The sequence below is a fragment of the Salarias fasciatus genome, chromosome 18 (assembly GCF_902148845.1).
Source record: "Salarias fasciatus chromosome 18, fSalaFa1.1, whole genome shotgun sequence".
Lineage (NCBI taxonomy): Eukaryota > Metazoa > Chordata > Actinopteri > Blenniiformes > Blenniidae > Salarias > Salarias fasciatus.
Window position 1 is genome coordinate 5,530,017 of NC_043762.1, and position 10,808 is coordinate 5,540,824.

At 46.1% G+C, this 10,808-nt stretch overlaps 1 pseudogene; it reads right to left on the bottom strand.

Moving 5' to 3' along the window:
• Positions 1-3,979: 3,979 nt before the first annotated feature.
• Positions 3,980-5,340, bottom strand: LOC115405921 (protein disulfide-isomerase pseudogene; annotated as a pseudogene).
• Positions 5,341-10,808: the final 5,468 nt, after the last annotated feature.

Genomic DNA, 10,808 nt, shown 5'->3' on the forward strand with positions numbered 1-10,808 from the left:
AGAAAACAGAAAAAAGAAAAAGAAAAAGAGTGTAACTGAATCAACCCATTTATTAATCAACCTCTAAATCATCATAAAAATCACCCCAAAAAATTAATAAAAAAACCATCCTAAATAAGCCTAAAAAAATGTAACAAAAAAAATCATTCTAAAAAGTCAAGCTCAAAAATCAAAGTTCTGGAGTTTCTACGTGTGTGCAGCAAGAATATATGTGGGTATGTATTAGCAGTAGCAACGCAAATGTTATACTCAAATGGGTGAGGGGCGGGGAGGTGATCTTCATCAGACGGCGTCGTCCTCTTCTTCCTCTTCATCCCGATATCCCAGGGATCCTCCAGTGGCCCACTTGGTCCTGGTCCAGGTAGTTTTCTTCTTCAATGTCAGCACCTCCGGGCTCAGAGGGAGACATCAGTGGGGCAATTTTTAGTCATTTGAAAAGGTGGTGGTGGATCTCCAGTGTAACTTTTAGTCAAGGCCGAATCGATGCATCTAAGGCAGAGAGTCTGATATGAGGGATACAGCAGCACCTGCTGAGAGTCTCCACCACTGTGACGACAGTGAGCTACACCAACAGAGGGAGAATATGTGATTTCTACTTCCCAAAGGTTTTCTCCCCCCTTCTGCTCCACCTCTGCTGACGCGCCGGCCTTCACTGTGGAGGAGGTGCGTGTGGAGCTGAGGAGGCTCCATGGATGGAAAGCTGCAGGGCCTGATGGGATATCACCACGGCTGCTGAAGGAGTGTGCGTCAGAGCTGGCTGTGCCTCTCCAAACCATCTTCAATCGGAGTCTTCAGACTGGACGTGTCCCTGCGTTGTGGAAGACCTCATGCCTTGTCCCAGTGCCCAAGGTGGCAAGGCCTGCAGGGATGAAGGACTACAGACCAGTGGCCATAACATCCGTGGTAATGAAGACTTTTGAGAGGCTGCTGCTCCGACTGCTCAAACCTCAAGTGGAGGGGGGGCTGGACCCCCTTCAGTTCGCCAATCAGGACAGCATGGGAGTGGACGATGCGGTCTTGTTTATGGTCCATCAGGCGCTCTCCTTTCTGGCTATGTGAGGTTGATTTTTTTCGACTTTACAAGCGCCTTTGATACCATCCAGCCTCAGCTACTGAAGGGGAAACTTGAGACGATGGGAGTGGATCCTCTCTTTGTTCGCTGGATCCACAACTACCTGACTCTGAGGTCACAATACATCCGGCTCGGAGGGTGTGTATCTGGGACCCTGATGAGCAACACTGGTGCACCGCAGGGGACTGTACTATCTCCCTTTCTCTTCACACTGTACACTGCTGACTTTGCTCATAGATCTGCTGCGTGTCATGTGCAGAATTATTCAGATGACACTGCAATTGTCGCATGTGTGAAGAGTAGGGATGAAAAGGAGTACAGGGAGCTCATCGCGGGATTCACCACCTGGAGCAGGGACAATGGTCTTATTCTGAACACCTCGAAGACGAAGGAGATGATCATTGACTTTGGCAGGAAGCCTCTCATCAACCTGTCATCATCGACGGAGAGAGTATTGAGGTTGTTCACACCTTCAAATACTTGGGTGTGCACCTTGACCACAAACTGGACTGGTCGGAGCAGGCTCGGGCCCTGTATAAGAAAGGACAGAGCAGTCTGTTTTTCCTGAGGAGACTTAAATCCTTTGACGTGTGTGGTGACATGCTGTACATTTTCTACCAGTCTGTTGTTGCAAGTGCTGTTTTCTTTGGGGTTGTCTGTTGGGGTGGCAGCATGACAAAAAGAGACAGCAATCGGCTGGACAGACTGATCAGGAGGTGTGTGTCTGTGATGGGAGGAAGGTGGACTCTGTTGGAGCAGTCCTGGAGAGGAGGATGGGGGCTCTAATGCAGAGTATCTTGAGGAACTCCAAACATCCACAGTTGCAGCTCAAAAAAGTGAGCGGAGTAACAGGCTCCTGTCATTGCGCTGCAGAACTGAGCGCTTCAAGAGGTCGTTCATCCCCTCAGCAATCAGGCTGTATAACAGATGTGCCTGAGCCAAACTAAGTACAATCCGAGCACTTGTATTTATTGTACTGTTGTTATTTATTATTTGCATGTGGATGATCTGTGTGCTGCTGGACACCGGAATTTCTCCCTTGGGAGATTAATAAAGTTTTTATCTATCTCTCTATCTATCTATCTATCTGTTGGAGGATTATTAACGCCAGAGTGTTCAGCCAGTCGCTCTGACACTGAGCTCAGACCTTCGAAGGCCTTTGTGAGAACCTTATCAGGAGCTGAGTTGTTTGGAGAACATGAGCAGCAGACTGTTCCAAACATGCTGCTCCTCCACCTTTTTCAGCCAATACAGAGTCCAATGTTCAAACTAGTCTCCCCTCAGATTATTCAGGCTCCAAACACCATACTGTCATATTTTATTTGTTTAGTATCTTCTCTCCTCATGTTTCTGGGCCTCCCACCACAAAGTGAGTGTGACGGCCAGGATTGTGATAACCAGCAGGGTGATCAGGCCTGACTGAATATCACAACCCAGTCTACACAACGGCTTTTCAAACCTCCTGTGAGGCTTGTCCGTCCTCGTCCTCAGGGTCTCTGTCCAGGTCTTTCAGGTGTCGTCTGGTGTCAGTCAGTAGGTCAGTGAAGACACGTCGAGTCTTGTACCATCAGTCACTCTGTTATCGTCTAGTCAGACTGTGGTCGGTCTCCTGGGTCACATGGTTTGTTGCAGCCCCTGTTGTTTCCTTGGGACTCGTCCCCCACTGTCCCTGGTGGGGCTGGTTTTGGAGCTGGACCTCCTGATCCTGTGAAGATAAACCTTCCATAGTTCAGTTTGATTTTAAACTGAGCTCCTGTTGATTTGATCACATAGTTGTCAGAATGTTCCCTATCACCAACAAGGATCTGTTCTTTTCACTTCACTGAAATTGTTGCTCTGATTTTGTGGAGTTTTCATTAAAAATCATGTAGGATGGCTTTATCAGTAAGGCAGTCTTAATATTCCCTGTTTCTGCAGTCTGTCTTGGTAGCATGAGCTGCTGCTCACACCAGTGGCTGGATAGTCATTTAAATCAAATCTTTACGTCTGATATCGTCCCCTGTAGACGTTCCTCTGTTTTTCTATATTTCTCCCAAAATGAGTTAAGTTGAAAAACCATATTAAGTGTCAGTAAGTTTTGTGTTCTTGTTCCAGTTTAGGCTGAATGTGGAGACGGTGAAGCTGATACTGGTTATGAAATCACAACAATATAATCTGAGTGTGCTGTGTGTCTGAGTGCTGCTCTTTTCCTGATCCAGCTGTCTTTCCCTGGTTGGGCTGCAGCTCTTTGAAGGTTTTTCATTGTTTTATTTTATTTTGTTAGTGATCAAGGTCTACTTGTGTTTCAGCTGTTAGTAATCTAGCTACTTGTCATTTATTTAGCAGTTTAATCTAAATATTTTAATTCATATTACTACTTTATAATAATTCATCAATCAATTTTTATTCGCTGCATTTTTTTCCTCTATTTTGTTTTTGTTTATTTTTTTATTTTTTATTTTTTTACATTTATTTTTTTTCTCCCAAATTAGTGTAGTATATTCACTGTATCGTTTTTCATTTATCAGTTCAGTGAGCAAATAAACCATCTCTTCAAGTTTGTCTAAATCTCTACGAGAAAACCCAAATAAATTGAAATGTTCTAAAATTCCCCAAAAAATATTCAAAATAATATCAAATTAAGCAATAATTACTACAAGTTCCTCCTTACTCCACTAAGGAGGGACTGACCCCGGGGTCAAGGGGTCATGTTGTCGCTTTTTTGTGTCCAGTTAAATGAATTTGGAAGTGTTTGAGGAAAGTCCTCTTTAAAATATTCTAATACTGGTGAACTGTCACTTCCTCGTTTCTTGTTATTTTAAATTTATTCAGAGTAGCAACAAAATCTTTTCTTGTGGTCTGTCATATTTTTTCTCTTGTTTTCCGTACGTTTTCACGTCGGGGTCACCAAACTCAGCTCCTCTCTCCTCCTCAGAACTCGTCGTGCTCTGGACCGCTGTCCTCTCCATCCGAGTCCCCGTCCTCATCGTCCAATTCCTCTTCCAGGACGTCCTCGTCCTCTGCTGGAGCGCCGCCGTCTTGTCCGCCGCTCTCCAGGAACTTGGTGAACCCTTCCAGCGTCCGCTCTCCGTTGTAGTCGATCACCTTGCGGTCGTCTCCAGCGGGGAAGAACTTCAGCGTGGGGAAGCTGTGCACTTTGACCGCCTCGATCTCGTTGGCCGTGGAGTCCATCTTGGCCACGATGGTGTCGGCACTGTCCTTGTATTTTTCTCCCAGCTTCTCCCAGATGGGCGTCAGCTGCTTGCAGTGTCCGCACCACGGAGCATAGAATTCAACGAAGACGTTCTTCTTGGGATCGAAGGCCACCTCCTCGAAGTTCTTGCCCACCAGAACCTTGACGGGGTTCTTGTCCCAGTCCTCGGGGATGTCCTGGCTCATGAGGTGAGGCTTCAGCTTCCCGTCCACGAAGGCCGTGCAGAAGGCGGTGATGCTGGCAGCGCTCATGTCGTCCAAGTCGGGCTTGTACTTGGTCATCTCGTCCTCCAGCGTGATGAGCCGGATGGCCGGACACTCCTCCTTCTTCAGGCCGAAGAACTCCAGGATGCGCTGGTTGTCGTCGATGTCGCTGTCGATGAAGATGGAGAGGATTCTTCCCTTGAATCCCTCGGCGGCCTTCTTGAACTCGCCCATCTTGTCCTGGAAGTCTGCGGCGGTTTTGGGCAGGAACATGAGGATGTGGGACTTGATCTCGCCGCCGAAGATCTTGGGGGCGGTCTGCTCGGTGAACTCGATGACCAGAGGCAGCTGGTTGGCCGTGACGAAAGCCAGGAGCTTCTCCTTGGTCAGCTCGCCATCGAAGGTATTGCGGCCCTCGTCGAACTTCTTGAAGAGCACCACACTGTCCTGGGACACCTCGAACTTGGAGTAGATGGCGTCGCTGGAGGTCATGGCGAAGGGAATGTCGTCCACGGCTTCGGCTGCCTTCTGGTAGGCTTTAGCGCCCTCTGAGTCCGCCTCCTTGAAGAAGCCAATGACTGCAACCTCGTTGTCTGCGATCAGAGACTCGGCGGCGGAGACCTCGGTCAGGGTGATGACGGCAGGACCGGTGCGCTTCTTCAGCCAGGTGACCATGTCCTCGGCCTGTCTGCCCGCTGAGTACTCCTTGGGAGAATCCTTGTCTCCGCCCTTGAAGAACTTGATGGTGGGGTACCCTCGCACGCCAAATTCCTGGGCCAGCTCCGTCTCCTCGGTGGCGTCCACTTTACCCAGACGGATGGCCGAGCCTTCCGCCTTCAGCATGCCGGCCGCTTTGGCGTATTCTGGAGCCAGGGCTCAGTGAGTAGTTGTAGGTACAATGTGGGGTGTGGACGGGGGGCATGTACGTCCTGAGGCTTCTAATCCACGGCTCCCATTTCTTCTAAGCCTCGTGGAGAGGGGTCTCACCGAGACGTCTCAGCCCGTCCCACCATATCTCTGACCTCTGCCTGTGTGAGCTGAGCTGCTGTTTGTATCAGCTGATGGGATGTTTTGTCTCAGAGACGCCGCTTGATTCTACCATCAGGGAAAATAATTTCAGTGTGTTTTTCTTCAACAGATTATTTGTGCATTCATGGTTGCTGTCATGACCTTCACCAGCAGATTTACAGGACAGTCAGATCAGAGTAGAAACGTCTGCTCCAGTTCATAACCTTCCCATTTGTGTTTTAATTTCTTTATAAAGTGGCCATAGCTCTGTTTTTTCCTGGAAAATATTACAGCTGGTGTGTGTATTGAGGGTGTGTGTGGCTGGTCTATTGCGCTGTATGGTGTTCCAGAGTGAGGGTCAGGATTAGTGAGGAGTCCAGTATTTTTCCAGTCCATGTTCAGTTCTACAGCAGGGAATTATTTTGGATCGGACACAGTCAGCTACTTCTCCCCCCTTGTAAGACCTCGGCACCCCAGGGCATCATGGGATGGTTTGGGGGCTGGTATGGGCTGGCTGTTATTGAGGTTCCTGAGGTTGATACCCCCCTTGTGTCGGTTGGGGGGTCAGGGGTCAGTTTTGCCACGGCCTGTATTGCAGGAAAAGTTGTCCATAAGTAAAGTTTGGTATGATCTTTTCACTCCATTAATGCAGTGGACCTTTGTGGTCTGAATCTATTTTAGTTTTCACTGCAGTTTGAGTTTGGCAACAGATTTATCTGATCTGTGAATAAAAACGTTTTCTACGGTTTTGGAAAGAGACAGACCTTAATTATTGACCTGGCATCTGTTTTGCATATTGTGATAACTTTTGCAGTATTTCATTTCCCTTTATTTATTTTATTTTATTTTATTTTATTTTATTTTATTTTATTTTATTTTATTTTATTTTATTTTATTTATTTATTTTTTTTCTATTGTACTTAGATAGATTATTTCAATTTTCAAATTCTCTAAAACGACTTCTATGTGGCCACCAACTCTGTGAGGTCTGGTTAGAAAGTTTGTTTTTATGTTACCTGTTGTTAATTATACAAATATTTAATCTTTGGCTTTCAAACAATCATGGCCCAGTCTGCTCTCGGGACAGTTTTGTGTTCTTATTCATTCATTCTTAATTATTGTCACTCAAGGCCTGATGTCTAGTTTTAGAGTCTCTTTACTAAACAGTTAACCTACTGAAAGGTTTAAGTGAGTCATTTTAAATGTTGGATCAATGGTCTCAAATCTGAAAACTTTAAAGTTAGAGAATTTCACTGCCAACGCGAAAATTAAAATTACTTGATCTTCTCGAGGTGTGACCCAGTCCAAGCTTCCTCTATGGGTCAGTGTGAATGTTTAAATGTTCTCACTTGGATGGTCACCACCTGTGTGTGTGTGTGTGTGTGTGTGTGTGTGTGTGTGTGTGTATGTGTGTGTGTGTGTGTGTGTGTGTGTGTGCTCGCTCTCTCAAGGTCGGCTCGAGCGTGTTTACTGCCAGCCGCCTGTCTGCTCTCTCTCTCTCTCTCTCTCTCTCTCTCTCTCTCTCTTTCTGTCCTCTGAAAAAGAAAAGTCCCTTCTCTCTTTTTTCCTTTTTGATTTTCATCAGGTTTTGTATACTTAGCGGTTCTGGACACGGCTCTCCTCATGTTCCCAGCTCTCCCTCTGTCTGAGGCTGTTCTGCCCATTCAGTCAAACGTTCTAACGCCGGTCCCTGTTCTTTCTTGGTCAGTCTGGTGTTTCGTTTAAGATTAATTTTGAACATCAGACCTCCCAGGCTGTCTGGCTGCTGCTCCTGCCAACACTTAAGAGTTTTGTCTTTCATTCTGTCACTCTTCTGCACCTGTACGAGGTGAAGTAAATTACCAAGTTACACAATTTACGGGTTCCTTCGGTCTAGTTTTAATAGTGGCTTGGCTCAAAACTCTGTTTTAATTTGTTCGATTGTAGTTATTTTAACCAGAATTTTACACTTTATCATTAACTTCTCTTTTACCTCAGCACCCTGTGTTAGAGCCGCATATATCTACAGGTTTTTCAGTTAGTTTGCACTCCGTCAATAACCTTCAAACCTAAATTTTACACAAAAAATATATTTAGGCAAGGATTGCCACACACACACTGAACTGCTTCCAGCAGTGGTTTTTGATTCAGAGGAGGTGAGAGACTCAAAAGCCAAGAGGTCACACGCCTTTCTGCGGCCGAGTGAATGTCAAGGAATGAGGGTCGGTTCTCCCAGTGTCCTCTTTGTCTAGGGAGGTGATGGACTCGCTACTAGAGGGCAAACGGTACTGCGATCAAGTGAGTGTCAAGAGGTGAGTGTCCGACTACTGATGTCCCCACGTCTGGGGAGGCGATGGACTCACGCCAAGAGGTCAAGCGCCATACAGCAACCGAGTGAGTGTCAAAATAGGAGGATCTGCTCTACCAGTGTCCCCTGGGCCTACTGCCACAGATTCAGTGAAAGTGCACACCACGCCGAAAAAGGGTTCCACACACACTGCTCGTATTGTCGGATGTGGTCTACAGTGGGGGACATGGGGTCCCGCTGTCCACCGCGCCGGGGAGGCAGAGGGCTCTGTTTCTACCTGGGGGTGACCCAGGCCCGAGTCGACGGTTTGAGAGTATTTCCACTTTTAGTCCCGTAGAACTGGGAAATCTTGCTAACCTTCTCTCAACCCCTCTGGTCTCCCTTTTACAACAGACTCAGAGTCAGTGTCCTCTGGTAGCCAATTCAAATTATGCCCGTTTTTATTGTTTTGCACTATCACCAACCACAATGTCCCCACAGAACTGTGCCTGGAGACCCCCGTGCAATGGGCGTGAGCCCCGAGAGTTTAATTCACTTCAGAGCACAGGAACCCCCCCACAGCTGATGTGAAAAACAATAAAGATGAAAATATGTCCCTGTGTCCTTATGTTTTCCAATTAGAATTTAGGTCGGACACTTATTAACTTTCCCTATGTGTGTTCTATGTGATTTATACATTACATGTGGCTACATAGAGAAAAAAGACTAAAGAGTCATCGCTTACGAATATTAGGATCTTTCTTCCGGACCTCTGATCTCCGCCCAAATGACAAACAGACCGAAGTCCGGCAGAAACTTTAGAAAAGGCTTTCTGCTTACCTCTTTTGTTGGAGCTCCTTTGCCGTTGGGTGGTGAAGACAGGCCCGTCTGGAAAGATCGTGGTTCCGAATGACCTAATATCAAGAAGAATCCGGGTCACGGCACCAATTGTTGGAGCCCAGGACTTCCGTCCCGCTGACTCCACCCGGTTCTTTTATCCTATGCTTGGTATAAAGAATGCCAAAACGACCGACTTCAGATTATTACCATTTATTTAAGTATAGCCAGATGTAATGCTCAGCGCTGGACCTTACAGGGAAAGATACAAAGTATTTCGCCCCGAAAGGATCCTGATTGTTGATGAAACAGAGTTTTTATTCCATGTTCTTCTGGGCCTGCCCCGACAGATAGGTTGGACTTTGTTCGCAATTGGACAATTTGATGTTGATGTCAGCTGCCAACCGAGAGCTGACATCCTTATCCAGTATGTTTTGGAACACTAGTGAGTGTGTGTTGGTTTCTCCGGAACATGTGGGTATGTTTACACTTTAGCAGAACATCTTATAACCTTGGTGTACTTCTCTCAAGAATGGCCTAATATGCAGTTAATAGAATTATTCCATAGTAGTAGTGTTAATTAAAGTATATCCCAAACAGGAGAAGCAACAGAGCAGGTAGGATGGTCTGGCGCATGCACGTTTTTCAAAAAGCGAGTAACAGACGTTTGGCTTCGTCCTTTCGAGAAAATCCTACAATACACCTTTAACACCAGGAATACCAGGATTTTCTGGCCTACCTATGAAACCCAGAGGGGCCAAAATGGTCCCTGATGCGCGACTCAACGGCCACTCTTGGCTCTTCTTTTCATTTGTAAATGCAGCCGATACCTTCCAGCTCGTTGGTTCATGCATACCTCTGAGGGGGAGGGGGAGGCATGAAAAGAGCCAGGGACTACTTTGAGATTTCCTCCTGAGTTTAGCAGAGAAGAATCTTTCCAAACACAATGAACTTTCTTACCCATTACAAATTGTAATGTAACTCCCAGGGTTTGAGTGGGACCCAGTTGAGACTGACAGGTTCCCCACAATCTCCGATGTTTGGAGTTTCTTTGTTGCAAACTGCATTTGGTCCTACAGTCCAGGCAGGTACATCACCACAGACAAACAGCTGTTCCCAAAAAGAGTCTCACTGTTGTTTCTTGCAACAAAACCAGACAAGGTTGGGATAAAGTTCTGGGTGGCATGTGACCTGAAGACTAAATCTGTGTGCAACATGATCCCCTATGTTGGGAAAGACCCCAGCCATGCCAAGAGGGTGAGAGTGGGAGAAGATGTGGTGATAAAGCAGACGGAGCCGTTTCTGGACAAAGGCAGAACGGTAAAAAACAGATAATTTCTTCAGGTCTCTGGCACTCGCCAAACAACTCCTCTGACGGAAGACCACCATCCTTGGCACAATGAATAAGATTCGTCAGGAGCTGCCCGGATCAGCCAGGCAGACTGAATTCTGGGCATCATCAATAAATCACAGCAAGAAATGAAAAACATAAACTGCGTCGACCTCTTACTTCAGTTTTACATTAGATACTGATTCAGTGTTATATTTTCTACAAGCACATACAGCGCCTTGTAAAAGTATATTTCCCCCTTAAATTTTTTGACCTTTTGTTAAATTTCATACTGCAAACATAAATATATAAAATTGGCAAATCGGCCAGGAAGGAAGATTCGGTATCACTTTACTTGAAGCACTCGGTATAACACATTATAAGTAGTTATAAACACTCATAAATTATCACAATGCTTTATAACTCACTATACAGCATAGGGTTAGGGTTAGGGTTAGGTCCTGGCATTGTGAGCATTTATGAATGATTATAACTATAGCTACATGTGCTATAATGGTATTATAATACTTTATAAATGTACTTATAATGTGTAGGGGGGCTTCAAATAAAGTGTTAATGTAGATTCTTTCCAAACACAATGAATTTTTTGTAATCCCAGGTTTTTCTTTCCTACCTATGAAACTCAAAGAGGGGCCAAAATTTCCCCCTGATTTTCAGTGCACAACTCAGCGGCCACTCACTGGCCTGCTTTTCTTTTGTAAACGCAGCCGATACCTGCCAGGTTGCTGTTCATGCATACCTATTGGTGGGGGGGGGGGGGGGGTTGGGGGCCAGAGTGTGAGGGGGAGGAAGGCACTTCAGTGCAGGAGGTAGCCTTATGAAAAGGCCACCTCAAACCTCCCCTCAGCAGAAGGACTGATTTTGTGGCACAGAGAAGA